This window comes from Mirounga leonina, unplaced genomic scaffold, assembly GCF_011800145.1.
Source record: "Mirounga leonina isolate KUSES-001 unplaced genomic scaffold, KU_Mleo_1.0 Mir_114, whole genome shotgun sequence".
In the NCBI taxonomy this organism is placed as follows: Eukaryota; Metazoa; Chordata; class Mammalia; order Carnivora; family Phocidae; genus Mirounga; species Mirounga leonina.
In genome coordinates, this window is record NW_023270265.1 from 15,044,496 (window position 1) to 15,062,105 (window position 17,610).

The following is a 17,610-nucleotide window of genomic DNA, read 5'->3' on the forward strand; positions in this document are numbered from 1 at the left end:
CTAGGCAAATATAAGTATAGGGCTGACCCAGCCCATATGGCCATAGGCAATGAGGGAGAGACATAGGACATACTGGCCTAGAAGATCAGAAGAATGTAAACAAGCCAGGAAGCTCTAAAGCAAAGGAAACCAGACACCAACAACATCCACTGCGGGAATAAAAATAAGAGCACACAGAGTGTGAGCACGGATTCTGGGGCAGATTCTATTCACTTAACCCTCTCAATAATCTCATGTGGTGGGCACTTAGAGTAGCCCCATGTTATGAAAGGGAAACTGAGGCACAGAGAGACTAAGCTGGTGAGCGATGGGGCTCTGTGTGCCCTCCTCACTGCAGAGTCAAGATGTAAACCCAGATTTCCCTTAACCACATGCACTCTCCAAGAGCCTCAGCCAGAAGTGCACGTTCTACCAGCACCCACCCCCACTCCCACAGGAGAACAGGATGGCTAGGGTGGAAGTGACAAAGCCTGGCTGTGTCCAGAGTGGCCTAGTGCAGAACACTGTTTTACATCACTGAATGATCTGGAACGGCTGCTGGGCACTGCTATGGCTTTCACCCAGCCTGGTAGGAGGGCAGCCAGCTGGCCACCCCTGCCCCCATTCCCACAGGGCTTGAAGACCCAGGAGCCCTGAAGGGGTGGAAACAGAACCAACCTCAGCCAGAGCCCCTGCCAGCCCTGCCAGGTCCGGTCCACACAGGCCAAGACAGCAGCAAAGAGTTAGAGTCAGGCATTCTGTGAACCACCTGCCCAGCCCAGTCCCCAGTGGACTAATAGGTAGGTTGCTCTGGGCAGCTCTTGGGGGTCTCCTCTCTAGGGACAAGGTCACTACCATCCCCACCCCCACAACCATAACAACTGCAGGCATGCTGTCCAGGAAGCCTCCCACACACAAGGCCCTGCCTGGGCTGCCCTGGTGAGGACTGCAAGGCAGTATGTCCATTGTAGAGATCAGTTAACAGAGATCCAAAGAGAGGAAAGGCCCTCCCCAAGACCCTGAAGCCACGCAGCAACGGAGGCTGGACTCCACTGCTGCAGGCCGACTCTGGTTCCACATTCTGAAAACTGGGTGGGCTTTTCTCAGAAATAAATCCAACTCTAGTTTGCTGAACCCAAGAGAAGGCAGACTCCAAGGTAAGGAGCAGGGCAGGGAGGAGTGTGCTTATTTCACTGGCAGAGAAGGAGGGCCTGAGCTAAAGCCCAGAGGTTGTAAAAGTACAAAGGTAGTCGGGATCTGTTCCAAGAGCCTAGGGCATGTGTGGCGAGGAGTTGCAGGGGAGAGGCTGCAAGGGCGGGCTTGGGCCCCTAGGTGGAGGGGGAGGGGCTCAGAGTGGGACCCGTAGAGTCCGGTTTATGCCCACCGCACCTTCCCCTCTCCCCCGACATCTCCCTGGGGATGAGAGAAGCACTTCCCAAGCTGGCTGCGACCTCTGGCCCATCCTGCCTCTCTCACGGCCTCAGTTTCCTCATCTGTAAGCAGAGACCCTCGTTAAAGCTGTCTACGAGGCCCCGCCCCCAAGAGGTCCTGAGACTTGGAAAACTGCCTGTGTGTCCCGCCAGGTACGTAACGCCGGACCCTCCCCATCCCCAGCTCCGCTGCCTTCCGCAGGCCGGCCCCTTAAGAGGGTGAGGAGAAGCAGCCCACACCCCCCTCCCCCAAGGCCACAAAAGGCAGCGTGGTCAGTCTGTAGTCTTCGGGCTGGAGAACCCACGCTGAAGCCTGAAACCCCACCGTTCACAAGGCTCTCCTTCACGCAAAACACTGCATTCAAAGGGTCGAACATGCGCGAAGGGCTGAGGGTCCTTGCAGAGGCCGCGGCCAAATAAGGGCGGAGCCAAGGTCACGCTCACCCCCCACCCCCACCTCCCCCGACGGGGCCCCATTCAGGACCCCGGGTAGCGGCTCCCCAGGACCCGAGAGCAGAGGGGCCGCATCCGAGACGGCAGGAGAAGAGGAGGTGCATGGACCCGGAGTGGCGGGGCCGCCGCGCTCACCGGGCCGGCGGGTCCGCGCAGCAGCGCAGTCCTGGAAGCCGCGTCACGGGCTGGGCGCAGTGGGTGCGCGACTTGCCCAGCCAGTTACCTGGATCACGTGACGCGGCAGCGCCCGCCGCTCGAGAGCGCGCGCCCGGGAGACTCCGCGCGTCGTGACGTCTCTGTGTATGCCCCGCCCCTTCACCCGCCGGCGCTGTCCGGGGTGCTGACGGCCCAGGCCCGCCTGAAGCCTCCCCGGCTCGGGAAGAGTAAAGATCCCAAACACCTCAGGGTGGGACAACTCCGTATGGCTGGGACACCTGCTATGCTGCTGAGCCCCTGGATCCCAGTGTCCTCGAACGAACACTAAGGAAAATGTACCAGAAAATAACCAGCCATTTGTGTGCATGGGAGGATAGTTTCCGTTTTATTTCCTGTAAAACTGCATGCTACTAAAAGTATCATTGTCGGGGCGCCTGGGTGGCTCAGTCGTTAAGCATCTGCCTTTGGCTCAAGTCATGATCCCAGAGTCCTGGAATCGAGCCCCGCATGGAGCCCAGCATCGGGCTCCCTGCTCCGCGGGAAGCCTGCTTCTACCTCTCCCACTCCCCCTGCTTGTGTTCCCTCTCTCTCTGTCAAATAAATAAAATCTTTTTTTTTTTAAGTATCATTGTCTTAGGGTTGTTTGAAGAAAAGACGAGATAATGCATATAAAGTGCTTATCACAAAGCCTGATACACATTTTACCCTTCCATTGTCCCAGTGATGAAGACCTACACTGGCTTCACCTCCCTGTTTGCCACAAACAATGCTGCAATGAACATCTTCCTACATATTCCCCTATGAACCTGTGTGAAAATTCCTCTGTAATAGATAACCAGAAGTTGAATTGTTCAGTCATGGGTATGTGTATACTTAAGAACTCAGCAGTGTAGGCCGCCTGGGTGGCTCAGTTGTTAAGCATCTGCCTTCAGCTCAGGTCATGATCTCAGGGTCCTGGGATCGAGTCCCACATTGGGCTCCCTGCTCAGCTGGAAGCCTGCTTCTCCCTCTTCCACTCCCCCTGCTTGTGTTCCCTCTCTCGCTGTGTCTCTCTCTGTCAAATAAATTTTAAAATCTTTAAAAAAAAACAAACAACTCAGCAGTGTCACATTGTTGTTCAATTGTAGATTCTCATTAACAGTGCAAGAGGACTTTTAAGTCCTTATATCCCAGCCAACACTTGGCAGCACCCAGCTGGGATGGTCTTTGTATGCCATATGTCAAAGGGTTTGGACTCTCCAGCAGGCCATGGGACACCAGTAAGGAAAAGGATACAGATGTGAGAAACATTTAGGAATCAGCTCTGCAGAGCTTAGTAGTTAATGAAGTGTGAGTGGTGGGGGCAATGATAACTCACAGATTTCTGGCTTTGGTGAGGTGTTGCAGGGGGTGGGGATGGGACGTCTCAGTAAACTGGGAAACAGAAGGAGATGCAGGTTGGGGAGAATAACAAAAGTTTACAAGTTGGATCCACCAATGAGCCGCTTAAGAAAGATAGAGTGTGATGCGGAGCCACAGGCAGGAACAAAACCCAAGCAAATCAAAGATCTCCAGAGTCTCCCATTTGCCCACAGTGGTCTTTAGAGTTCATGAGAGGAAAATAAAGAGCCTTGAAGGGAGAGAGAACCACACTATGGAGGGAAGCTGAGTCACCAAAGGGGATGCACAGGGTAGCCAAGAACAGAAGGCACTACTGTGGAAGACTGCAGGGCTGCCAGGTCTTCCAGCTTAATTGATGTTCTGCTAATTACATTGATTAAAGCAAACATTTGGGGCAATCAAGGCTCCCATGAGGATAGCTGCCATTCTCAGAAGACTGAGAAGCTTTGAGACATGGCCACAGTTTGGTAAACATTTTTACAAAATTGTCTGTGTACTACGACTACTATACAAATACACATTTACAAAAACATTAAATGGATCCATGAGAATATAGTTCTGCAATTTACTTTTTTCCCCCCTTGTCTTAAAGATCTTTGTTTTAATCTCAGGATGTGTAGGACCACCTAATTCATTTTAGTGCGTATAATGTATTCATTGTAAGAGTGTATAATGATTGTATTTAACTTCTCACCCATTGAATGAACATTTATATATATATTTTAAGATTTATTTATTCATTTTAGAGAGAGAGAGCATGAGTGGAAGGGAGGAGCAGAGGGAGAGGGAGGAGAGAAGCAGACTCCCCGCTGAGCAAGGAGCCCTACGTGGGGCTCCATCTCACGACCCTGAGATCATGACCTTGAGATCATGACCTGAGCTGAAATCAAGAGTCAGATGCTTAACTGACTGAGCCACCTAGGCACCCCAACATTTACATTATTTTTGACATTTACAGAAATAAAATCCTCCTACATATATCCTTTAGCATATGTGCAACTTCTTTGGTAACTTTGATTCCTAGAAGTTTAATATTGGGCTAAAATATATGCATGTTTTACATTGTAACAGGTTCTGTCTTCAGTAACACCATGCCTATTTATGTTTCCCATTAGCATTTGAGAGTTCCTACTTCCTTACATCCTTGCCAAGACTTGTTATTATCAGTGTTTTTAATTTGTGCCAATCTGATAGATGAAAAAACGTCACTTTTAGTTTGCATAAAACTGATAAGGGAAGTTGAAAATCTTCTTATATGTTGATAATTTTGTATTCCTTTCCTGTGAATTTCCTATTCATGTTCTTTGTCCATTTTTCTGTTGGATTGTTTACATTTTTTATTGATTCACATAAGCTCTGTGTATATATTCTGAATAAGAATTCTTTGTAGGTTTTAAATGCTGCAAATATTTATTTCTCTTCCTCTGTCACTTGTCTTTTAACTTTGTTTACAGATGCTTTAGTCATATGGTAATTTATGCTTGTCATAACTTGAATTGTATCCCCCCCCAAATTCATACTTTGGTGTTCTAACCCCCAGTACCTCATAATGTAATCTTATTTGGAGATAAGGTCGCTAAGGAGGTAATTAAATTAAAATGAGGTCTTTAGGGTGGGCTCTAATCCAATATGACTGGTGTCTGTGTAAGAAGAGAAAATTTGGACACAGACATCTACACACACACAGGGAACATCATGTGAGAACAGAGGAAGAAGACAGCTATCTGCAAGCCAAGGAAAGAAGCCTCAGAAGAAACCAACCCTGATGACAACTTGATCTTGGATTTCCGACTTCCAAAACTGTGAGAAAATAAATAAATTTCTGTTGTTTAAGCTCTCTGTTCTGTGACACTTTGTTACGGTGGCCTGAGAAAATGAATATAATGCTATTGTTGATGGCCCCAATTCCTTGATTTGAGAACCACTCAGAACTCCATGGTTTTCCCTCAATTCCATCTTCTCCTGGGGAGGGCTCCTTCTTATCCTCAGGCAGGGTAGGGATGGCCCCATTTTACCCTCTCTATTAGCTCCCCACTAAAGTCTGCTTACAGTTTGAGTACATTTTTTTTTGTTCTTTTCCTCTCCCATCTCATTATATTATTATTTTGAAGAAAGCTATCAAAGGGGACAGGTCATCAGCAAGAGGCAAATATTGTTAGCTTCTGGGCAGATTTTATCCTCACTTTTTAAAATGTACCTTTTACACATACAGTTGAGATCATACCTCACTTACTTAGTATAACTTAAGCATTACCCATGTGATTAAATATTTATAAACCTGACTTTAATGACTGCAAGTATATAATAATATAATTTTTTTTGGTGCTTCCTACAGTGCCATTTTTTTTTTTTAATTTCAACATGAGCCATTCTCTGTGGACTCTGGCCAGACCTCACACTGTTTGCTTTGTTACCACAGTGATCACTGCTCCCACCAGACAGCTGGGTTAGATGTCATCTCAATTAATCTCATATTTAAAAGACAAAGAAACTGACATTTGCAGAGTTCACTTATAAACAACCACATAGGTGGAGGCAGAGTGATGCTCTGTGTATCAATGAAGAAATATCAGAGTAGAACTCTGAGACTTCCAGCTCTAGTCTCAATCCCCATTTAACAGAGCCAGCAGCTGAGAACCCACTGAGGTTTTGATATTTGCCCAGGATCACAGAACATGGCCAGGGGCAGAGGCCTGGCCTCCTCCCTCTTAATCCTGGCTCTTTCCATGAGCCAGTCTGTCTGTCACATGCTTCACACCCTCCCCTAGAGAGGGCACAACCCATGAGGCACCAGGCTGTTGAGGACTTCTCTGGACAAGCCTCTGCCCAAAGGAGTCCAACCTTCCACTTCTCCAAACTCTCTCCTTTTAGTGCTTGGTGGGTGGTGACCTATGCATGAAAGAAAGCTTCATTAATTCAGGTCCCAATAGCTCAGAACCAGTCTATCATCTTTTAATTTCAAGATATGTTCAAATTAAGCTTAATCTATGCACATGGTTATCTTAAAGCAAATTTATTAAATTCAGAGTTATGGATAGGGGACATTTTTAAACTTCTTATTTTGAGATACTTGCAGATTCACTTGTAGTTGTAAGAAATAATGCAGAGAGATCCTCTGTACTCTTTATCCAGTTTCTTCCAGTGGTAACATCTTGCAAACCTATAGTACAATATCACAACCAGGATACTGACAATGATATAGTCAAGATACAATACATTGCCATCACAGGAGAATCCCTCATGTTGCCCATAACTACATTTGATGAGGTCACTATTTTTTTTTTATTTTAGCCTTTCCAATGGCTGTATAATGATATTATGTCTTTACTGTGCATTTCCCTGATGGCTAATGAACATCTTTTCAGTGCTTATTTGCCATCTGTATATCTTCTTCAGTGAATTTTGTCTTTTATCCCCTTTTCTAATTGGATGCTTTTTTTTTTTTTTTACTGTTGAGCTTTGAGAGTTCTTTTTATAGTCTAGATACTAGTCATTGGTCAGCCCTATGATTTGCAAATATTTCCCACAGTCTACAGCTTGTCTTTTCATCCTCTTAAGAGGATCTTACACTGAACAAAAGTTTTCAATTCTGGTGGAGTCCAGATTTTTTTATTTTTAATTTTATGGTTCATATTTTTGGCTTCCAGTCTAAGAATTTTTTTGCCTAGCCCTAGGTCCTAAAGATTTTCTCTTTTTTTCCCAAAAAAGTTTTCTATTTTTACATTTATATTTAAGCTCATCATCTATTTTGAGTTAATTTTTGTGTAAGGTGTGAGATAGGTTGAGATTCCTTTTTGTTTGTTTGTTTGTTTTACAATTGCTCCAGCACAATATGTTGAAAAGGCAATCCTTCTGATATAGGCTGGCCAGGTCTGAGGACCCAGAGGGGTTCCCACAGGACCAGTCAAGAGAGTCCTTAGCTTTGCACAGGGTAGAAATCAAACACAACCCGAGAGAGTGAGAGCAGAGTTTATTGAATAGCATCAGTGATAGAGTATAATAGACCAAGTGTCTGGGAGACTCAGAAAGGGAAGAAGAGAGAGTCTCATCTTTGCTTGGGGTCTGGGATGTTTATTGAGGATGGTGGTTTGGTGTATGTGTCCTCTCAAGCATGCAGGAACTGGTCAAAACCAGGACAAGTGCTCAGGTGTCCTCCATAAGTCACTTATGCCTGGAGCCGGGGGTCTTGGCACCAAGGTGTCTAGAGTTGGTGGTCCGGACATGACAACCTTGCCCAGCCACCCCTTTAGTATTATCTATTGTGCTAGAGGACTCCAAAGAAATCATTAACTCCTTGACCTTGACAAGGAGGACATATACTATCTGTGCTATAAGGCAGGTGTAAGGCGAGGGTGCAGGTCCTAGCAAGAGTAGAGGCAGGAAAAGGAGCAAAAGCAGGGCTTCATGGGGTCCCTTCAGTTTCCCTATCTCACTTCCTCTACTGAATTACTTCTACACCTTTGTCAAAACTCAGCTGGGCATATTTGTGTGGCTTTATTTCTGGGCTGAGCTTGATTGAGCTATAACCCATATACCACACAATTCACCAATTTAAAATGATTTTTAGTATATTCCAAGAGTTGAACAAAGCATCACCACAATCAATTTTAGAACATTTCATCACCCCAAAAAAGAACTAAAAGGGGAACTTTTACCATATAAAGAAAAACAAGTTGTTCCAAAACATAAAGCATATTAAAAGTAATCTGCATGTGCTCCAGAGTGGAGAAAGGCCTTCTTTGATAAAGCTGTGATATAACATTAGTCTGTGCCCACGACTGGAGTGGTCAGCTCCACAGGAAGGCCCCAGAAGCACTTTGACTAGTTCCCCACAGTCATAGCTGCCTCCCACAGGTTTCCACTGCCCCCCCCCACCCCCGGCTCGGGGCCTTGGCCCCCAACCTCCTGAGGACAGGCCAGGCTTCATCCCTGGAAGATGGAACCCCTGCTGCCAAGCCTCTGCATCAAGTCTCTGTCTCCAGCTGGTGCTTTATAGTCTGTGCCAGGCCAGGGGGCGCAGACATGGAGACTGCAGTGACTCTGGGTTCTGTCTGGAGCAGGAGGGTACAGATGCAAGTTCAGCCTCCAACCCTCTGCAGCCCCGTCCCCTGCAGCAGCTGAGGCTTCCCACCTCCCAGAGCAAGACCCCAGGGGAGGTCACAGCCAGGCATTGGAATGAAGGAAACAACCATCCAGGCCTCGCTGTCCCTCCAGGCGCAGGCACCTGCCACAGTGTCCTCACAGGCAGCTGCACGTCCGAGTCTGGTGGGTTTCTGCTCCTCTGTGCCGTCTTCAGCAAGTGAAGCGTTCCTCCGAGGAGGCCTGTGGCAGCCCTCTGCTTGGGAGTCCAGCGGCGGGTGGAGAGCAGGTGGCCAGCACCTGGGCTCCCAAATAGCTCATCACCACCAGCAGCAGCGTCCTCCTTTCTTGCCACCCCAGGTGTGGACTATGCGTGGCAGGCATCCCGCTGGTGAACCACTGTTGTCCCAGACGAGCTCTTGGACGCCGCCTGCGTGCTGGCTTCCGGTGGGCTAGGCGGTATCAGTTGGTGGAACTGGGAGCTCAGGGAAGCCCTTATAGGGTAGGGTGGGCAGGGGTGGGGAAGTAAGAGGGCCTTTGGGCTGGAGCCCTGAACCATGAGTAAGATTTTTACAGGCTGTGTACTGGGTGAACGCGGGCAGAAGCAGCAGGAAGGAAAGCCCCCAGGGAGGCGACCTTGCCTGGCTGTTTAAGGGATGCGGGGTCCTTTCCTGGAGCGCCGGCTTGGGAAGAGGTAGAGAAAGGAGGGGAGGCTGCAAAGGCAGGCTGGGGCCAGACATCCTTCCCCCACGTGTGAGTACACGGACGCGATCCAGGGACACAGCACGCGAGCAGAGCCGCGGGAACGTGGGTGGGAACCCCGCGCGGCCGCGGGGGCGCTCCCTGGGGCCGGCCTCGGGCCCCCCCTGGTGGTGACGCCCCGCAGTGCGCTCGGGCCTCCGGAGCTTTGCACCCCCGCGGTGACCCAACGTCGGGGCTGAAAAGACCTTTCCCCGCTTTCGTGCGTCAGGCTCTTCCGCGTGCGCGCTTCACCCCTGCCAAGGGCCGCAGGCGAGAACGCCCTTCCAATGAGGCTCTGGGCCTGCGAACCGCAATTACTGCGGCCGCTCGGCTCACCCGCCTCAGATCGCGCAGCTGCCAGGGCCGAGCCGCACCCCCCACCCCGCCCCGCCCTCGCCCTGACCTGGACTGGCAACTGTTTAGAGGTGGGGGCAGGAAGCCGCCGACCATTTGTTGAAATGAGCGCCCGGGAGGCAGCCCCGCGTGCCCCACCTGATGGGCTTCCTCAGGGAGTATCCCGGAAAATCCAATCCAGGCCCCTGATGTGAGAAGACGCTGCCTGCGCTGTAAGAAAGCTACATCTCTCTTAAGAAGGGCTTGAGTTTCCTGTAAATTGTGTGATGAAACAACCCAATGGGACATATTTGGTGGGCCTAGGGAGTGGGATAAACAGTCTGGTAAGATACTACTTTAGTCATTACAATCTGAACACTTCTGGAGGCACCTGGGTGTCACAGTTGGTTAAGTGTCCGACTTTTGGTTTCAGCTCAGGTTGCAATCTCAGGGTCATGAGATGGAGTCCTGCATTGGGCTCCACGCTCAGCGGGGAGTCAGCTTGGGATTCTCTCCCTCTCTCTCTCTCCCTCTGCCTCTCGCCCCTGCCCCACCCCCTCATGTTCCTTCAGGTGCTCACGCACGCACACACACACACTCTCTCTCTCTCTCTCTCAAATAAATAAATAAATAAATAAATAAATAAATAAATAAATAAATATTTTTGAAAAGATCTGAACACTTCTGTTGCAAATGGGTGGCAGACATTCAATGGCTTTTGCTTTGATGAATTATAGTGTTCTTCGCTGTTTCTGAGAATATTGTAGCTGCTTCTGAACACTAACACCAATTTTCAGGGTAACATGAGTCATAATGAAAGAGACCCGAAAAGGGAAAACAGAGTTTAATAAACTAGTCTCTGGGTCAGAGCATAATAATATCCTTCAAAAGCTGAGCTAAGCCTGCAGCCAGACATTAGTCAGTGAGTATCAAAGAGGTCTGCATGCAAAATGTGAGTGCCAACTGAATGCATTAAGGCTCTCCTTTTCCTGACAAGTAAATTCTCACTTTCCTGAGACTGCAGTGTGTGCCAGATACTGTGCTGGGGACAGTGAGCATGACATGATCTTTGCCCTCAAGAGGCTTACAGTCTATGCCGTAGAAACAGATAATTAAACAGGACATTGTGACCCAGCCTAAGTCATGTCTGATGGCAAGTGCAGGGCTGGAAGCCAGAGATGAGAAAAGTTAAAGCTAGGGTTAAAGCTGGTATAATATGAGTCAAGAGGAAGAACAACAGAAATCTTGAGTAAATAGTAATGCACCTGGAACCTAAAAAGAAAAGAAAGAAAGAGAGAGAGAGAGAGAGAGAGAGAGAGAGAAAGAAAGAAAGAAAGAAAGAAAGAAAGAAAGAAAGAAAGAAAGAAAGAAAGAAAGAAAGAAAGAAAGAGAAAGAAAGAAAAATTAGCTTGCAGAGGCCAAAAGGGGCCCCAGAGTCTCCCAGACACAGGAATGTATTGCAGGTGGCTGGCCCTTCCTATCAGGTTCAGGGGTCCTCTTTCTGGTCCTGGCTTACATGCTCTCTCTGCCTGGTTTTTCTGGGCTCAATTTCCCTATCTGAAGATAGGGTTAGACCAGATGATCTCTGCAAGTTTCTTTCCAGGTGGGACATCCTATGGCTGATTAATATTTTAAAGTGGTACAGAACTGTATCATCTCAAATGCTCACTGCAAGTCAATTCCATGTATACATTGTATCACTTTATTATATAATTTAGTTTTGCTTGTTACAACCCATTGTACCTATCAGACTACAAAAGTGTACATGTAAAAAAAAAAAAAAAAAGACAAGCCAGTGAGAAAAAGAAAAAGAGAATGGCTTAGGGAGGTGACCTGGTTGAAAAAATGAGAACCTTTTCACTCCTGAGTGCTCAGCCTGCAAAGCGAACCCCAGACTATCCTGGGATGGGATGCACGGGGACCACTCATCCTTCACAAACTTTATCCTTCTTCCACCAACCTCAGAGTACATGTAAAACTAGGATACTCATTAGTTAACTGGAACCTAATGAGGATGAAATCCAAGCCCACCTTCATTGGCTCTGAGCCACATTCACAAAAGACATGAAGCATACGGAGTGAGATTGAGCGCTGGAATCTTCAAGACACTCAGCAAGAGAAGCTGACAGCTCCTTTATCTTAATAAAAGCTGCAGGACCACGTGGTTTGTATCTTTTCTTTAAGTATCTTTCCTGAGTTAAAAAGCAATCAATATCCATGTCTGCCTTAAAAATAAAAACACCAAAAATGAAACACCTGCAATAAAGAAGAAAAAAAAATACAGCAGAATAAAAGTCTATGTAATGGTTATAAAGGTGGAGGAGGGGAAGCTGATGTTAGCAAGTGTGACAGGGGAGGAGTTATCATCATTCAACAAATATTCAGGGTTTTGCTGTTGGCTTAGTGTTCAGTCAGTGCTGGGCACTCAGAGATGAAACAGTCAGTCACTGTCCTGCTAAAGCAGAAAGAGGAGACAGATACACACAAATAAGAACAAAACCCTGTGCTGGGAATTCTATATTCTTACCAAAGTGTTGCCATGGATCCGCAGCATCGGTGTCACCTGGGGGATTGTTAGAAACGCACAGTCTTTGGCTCCAGAATCAGAATCTGCATTTTAATAGGAACGCCAAAATTTTAGAAACACTGCTCTGTATGGTGAGGGGCTGTGGGTACCATGCAGTTGGGAGGAGAAGGGCTGACTCTGCCTGAGAGTTTAGAGAAAGCTTCCCCAAGAAAGTCACTTTGGGGCTGGATCTGCAAAGATGAATAGGAACTTACTGGTTTGAAAAGAGAGGAAGGAAATTCCAATGAAAAGAAGGGGTAGGATGAAAAGGTAACCTATTAAGAGAGATGAAGCCAAATTGGAAACATAGGCTGGAATCTGATTTTGAATATACTTATCCACCATATGAAGGAATTTATGGGTTTTTCTTTTTGTTTCCTAAGGATGGAAATCAAGTAAGGAGGGAGAACATTCTCCAGGCACTGTACTGATGTTAATCAGTGGCAGAGTGTTCAAAGCACATTAGAGGTACTGATGACCTTGTTCACAGTGACAATATATTTTCAGGGGGAAAAAAATCAGAACAGACTAGTGCCCTCCAGGTTTGCTCAGAGAGAATGAGTGCCCATGAATTTGAAGGGAAACAAAAGAAAATTTCCATCTAAGTACTTTTTTTTTCTGAAGGCAATAAAGGCAAGGCAATTATCAATTCCTCTAAATGGTATTAAACTGAAACATGGTGCCAAGGGACTGGAAATTAATTATTCTTAGAGGCAAAGTAGCAGCTGTTTAATCTTTTAAACAATCTCATGAAAAGCTAAAATATATAGCTTGCCTCACTTCATCTGAAACTTAGTTCTAGCTCAGGACTCAAAGTCTGGTGTTCTGATAAGGATGGTCAATCAATGAGCCAGATCAATTGATGTTGAATCATTGCCCAGGATCCTGGCTCTGGATGTGATTACCATCCCTATGCAGGCCCAGGCTTTCCTTCATCTTCCAACTGGCTGGATCCTCTCAATGATGAGCCAGAGAAAGCCATGGGGCTTTTAAAAGTGGCAGAAGACATGTGTCCTACTCTCTATTATAATGATTATTGATTTCTTAACTGTCCTCTGTGTGTAGAATAAGATAGTGTGTCAAATCTAGCATGGATAATTCAGACAGCTCCCACTTTTAGAGATAAACTTGTCCTAGCATCTGAAAGTGACTTATTGTAGCAAAAGTCCTTGGGCCATTGGGACTGTTAATTGGAGGGTAAAGTATGTGAGAAGTAAAAAGCAGAGCATTAGTAGGTAGAATGAAATCATGCTGCAATGTATAGAACTGGCAAGAAAAGGGGGGGTTCTAGTACTAGCACCCACTAAATGCTGTCACTAAATGGATGCTTCACAGTGTTCACCTTTAATTCATTCCATAGCCCTGCAAGATAGCTGTCATTAGCCCCTATTTCAAATGAGGAACCTGAGGCTCAGTGAAGATGGCTGTTAGGGCCTCACAGCCAGGATGTGCAGAGCTGGGATTCAAATCCAGGTCAGACTTACGGTTGACTATAGCTCACTACCGATGTCTTCCTGGAGTGCACTGCACTGTCACTCAGAATTCTGTCCCTGAGAGCCTGTAAGTTTGCTGCCAGTTTGTCTAACCTTCAGAAAATCCACCAAAACAGCAGAACAACAGACAAGAACCCATGGATAAAAGAAGTTATTGAACAGTGATCGTTAAATGATATAAAATTTGTAAAGTATATGTAATCATATATAATAATGATTGTTTTACTTTAAAAACTTCACTTTACAAAAGACGTCAGCATAGATTTTACATATCCAGCTTCTAAATACACTGAAGACAATCTGTTTACAGATACTGAGTTTGTAGTTTTTCCAGACACAGTTTTCATGTACAGATGAATGAATATTTCACATAAGTGCAAATTTACCCATCCATTTGGTTCCTTGAGATACTAGTAATAGTAAATCAATAAGTATTTATCTATCACTTTTTCCCTGCTAAAGATGCTGTGCTAAATCTGGGAAGAGAAACAATCAGGCACACAGTCCTGCTCTAAAGAGGTCTCTCTCCAGCAGGGGAGATCAATCAAACAAATACAGAATTAAATCGAAGAGGTTTTTGTTTGTTTGTTTGTGTTAGTGACAATGGGGGGCGGGGAATAGAGAGAAAGAGAGAAAGAGAGAAAGGTTTTACCGAACTGAAAAGTATTCAGATGATACCCGTTATAGAGACTTGGAACGAAGTAATGGGATCAGGTTCAGGAGGGTTAGAGAAAGTTTTGCAGAGCCAATTCTTGTTTCTGGGTTTAGAAGGGAGATAAATGTTGAAAGGCAAAAAGCAAATGTACTTATTGGGCCCAAACAAAAGTATAGAGAAAGATGTTATTTAGGGAAGAGTAAGTGGACTGATTTGAATTTGAAGAAACATGTGCAAATGGACTATGGACTGTTAAATCAGAAAAGGCAAGCTGTAACCGAATTATGAAGAAAGCCTTGAAAGACCCATGCAGTCTCTGGATGGCTCTTTTTAGGTGTGGTAGCCACCAAAGATTTTCAATCCAATTAAAACTCTGCCTTCCTTTTCAGTAATTGGTGCTGGGACAACTGGATATCAACATGAAATTGACTCCCCTACTTCACACCATATGCAAAATTAACTCAAAATGGATCACAGACCTAAATGTAAATGATAAAACTCTTAGAAGAATGCACAGGAGTAAATCTTTGTGATTTTGGGCTAAGCAATTATTTCTTAGGTACAACACCAAAAGTATAAATGATAAGAAAAAAAAAACCCGATAAACTGAATTTAATAAAAACAATTTTACACTTCAAAGAACACCATTAAGAAATGGAAAAGATGACCTACAGACTGGAAGAAAATATTTATATGTATGTCATATAACCAATGATAGACTTATACCTGAAATATTTAAAAAAAGCTCTTATAACTCAATAATAAAAAAAATTTGAAAATGGGCAAAAGATTTGAATGTTGAATATTTTTTCAAAGAAGATATATGAACAAACTGTAAGCACCTAAATAGATATTCAACATCACTGGTGAGATAAGATGTCACACAAACTAAGATGTCTATAATAAGAAGAAAATTGGGGCACCTGGGTGGCTTGGTCAGTTAAGCATCTGACTCTTGATTTTGGCTCAGGTCATGATCTCAGGGTCGTGAGAGCAAGCCCCACGCAGGGCTCTGCTTTCAGTGCAGAGTCTGTTTGAGATACTCTCTCCCAGTCTCTGCCCCTCCCCCCGCTCACATGCACTCTCTCTCTCTCTAAAATAAATAAATAAATAAATAAAATCTTTTTTAAAAAATTCTTTTAAAAGTCAATAACAAGTGTTGGTGAGCATGTGGAAAACTGGAATTTCCATGCACTGATAAATGGGAATGTAAAACAGTGTGGCCATGATGGAAAACAGTTTGGCTGTTCCTCAAAATGTTAACTACAGAGTTACCATTGACATTGAAATTCCTTGGTTAGAAAAATTCTCCAACAGAAAAAAAAATGTTCCTACAAAGACTTGAATGTGAATGTTCATAGCAGCATTATTCACAATAGCCAAAATAGTGGAAACAACCCAAATGCCCACCAACTGGTGAAAAGATAAACAAAATGTGGTATATACATACAATGGAATATTATTCAGCCATGAAAGGGAAATAAGTACTATGTATGCTACAGCATAAATGAACCTCAAAAATATAACGCAATGAAATATTTATGCACCCAACATGGGAGCACCCAAATACACAAAGCAGCTAATAATAAACATGAAGGAAGTAGCTGGTAGTAATACAATAATAGTAGGGGACTTTAGCACCCCACTTACATCAACAAATAGATCACCCAAATAAAATCAGAAAGGAAACGTGACTTTGAATGACACATTGGAGCAGATGGATCTATCAGATATATTCAGAACATTCCATCCTAAAGCAGCAGAATACACATTCTTTTCAAATGTATATGGAACATTCATGGAACAGAATAGATCATATGTTAGGCCACAAAATAAATCTCAACAAATTCAAGAAGATTGAAGTCATACTATGCATATTTTCTAACTACAACATTATGAAACTAGAAATCAACCACAAGAAAAAATCTGGAAAGCACACAAATACATGGAGGTTAAATAACATGCCACTAAACAATGAGTGGGTAAACCAAGAAATCAAATAGGAAATTTAAAAAAATACATGGAGACAAATGAAAATGAAAATACAATGGTCCAAAATCTCTGGGATACAACAAAAGCTGTTCTAAGAGGGACATTTATAGCAATGCAGGCCTACATCAAGAAGCAAGGAAAATCTCAAATAAACAACTCAACCTTACACCTAAAGGAGCTAGAAAAAGAACAAATAGAACCCCAAACCAGTAGAAGGAAGGAAATCAGAAATAAACGAAATAGAAACTAAAAAAAACAAAAACAAAAAACCAATAGAACAGATCAATGAAACCAGGAGCTGGTTCTTTGAAAAGAGCAATAAAATTGCTAAACCTTTAGCCAGACTCATAAAAGAAAAGAGAAAGTCAGAGACAGAGACAGGACTCAAACAAAATCAGAAATGAAAGAGGAAAAATAACAACTGACACCACAGAAATCCAAAGGATTATGAGAATATTATGAAAAATTATATGCCAACAAATTGGACAACCTAGAAGAAATGGATAAATTCCTAGAAACATAGACCTCCAAAACTGGAATCAGAAAGAAGTAGAAAATTTGAGCAGACCAATTACCAGCAAAGAATCAAAAAACTCCCAACAAACAAAAGGCCAGGACCAGATGGCTTCACAGAAAAATTCTACCAAACATTTAGAGAAGAGCTAATACTTATTCTTCTCAAACTATTCCAAAAAATAGAAAAGGAAGGAAAGCTTCCAAATTCATTCTATGAGATCAGCATTATCCTGATACCAAAAATAGATAAAGACACTAAAAAAAAGGGAACTACAGGCCAATATCTCTGATGAACTTAGATGCAAAAATCTTCAACAAAATATTATCAAACTGAATCCAACAATACATTAAAAAAATCATTCACCACAATCAAGTGGGATTTATTCCTGAATACAAAGGTGGTTCAGTATTCAATCAATGTGATACATCATATCAATAAGAGAAAGGATAAAAACCATATGATTATCTCAATAGATGCATAAAAAGCATTTGACAAAGTACAACATCCACTCATGATAAAAGCTCTCAACAAAGTAGGCTTAGAGGGAACATACCTCAAAATAATAAAGGCCATATATGAAAAATCCACAGTGAACATCATACTCAATGGGGAAAAACTGAGAGCTTTTCCCCTAAGGTCAGAAACAAGACAAAGATGTCCATTTTCACCACTTTAATTCAACATAGTACTGGAAGTCCTAGCCACAGCAACTGGACAGCACTGAAAAAAATAAAAGGCATCCAATGTGGTAAGGAAGAAGTCAAACCTTCATTATTTGCAGATGACATGATACTATATAGAGAAAACCCAAAGTAAATTGTCCACATCACTACATT

At 44.1% G+C, this 17,610-nt stretch overlaps 1 protein-coding gene across 1 annotated transcript in view; it reads right to left on the bottom strand.

Moving 5' to 3' along the window:
- Window positions 1–11,563: 11,563 nt before the first annotated feature.
- PARG (poly(ADP-ribose) glycohydrolase) overlaps window positions 11,564–17,610 on the bottom strand; it is a 139,465-nt gene continuing 133,418 nt past the window's right edge. Inside the window, exon 19 of the mRNA XM_035023874.1 lies at window positions 11,564–12,161. The gene's annotated coding sequence lies outside the window, so the exon portion shown is untranslated. The remainder of the gene's footprint in view (window positions 12,162–17,610) is intronic.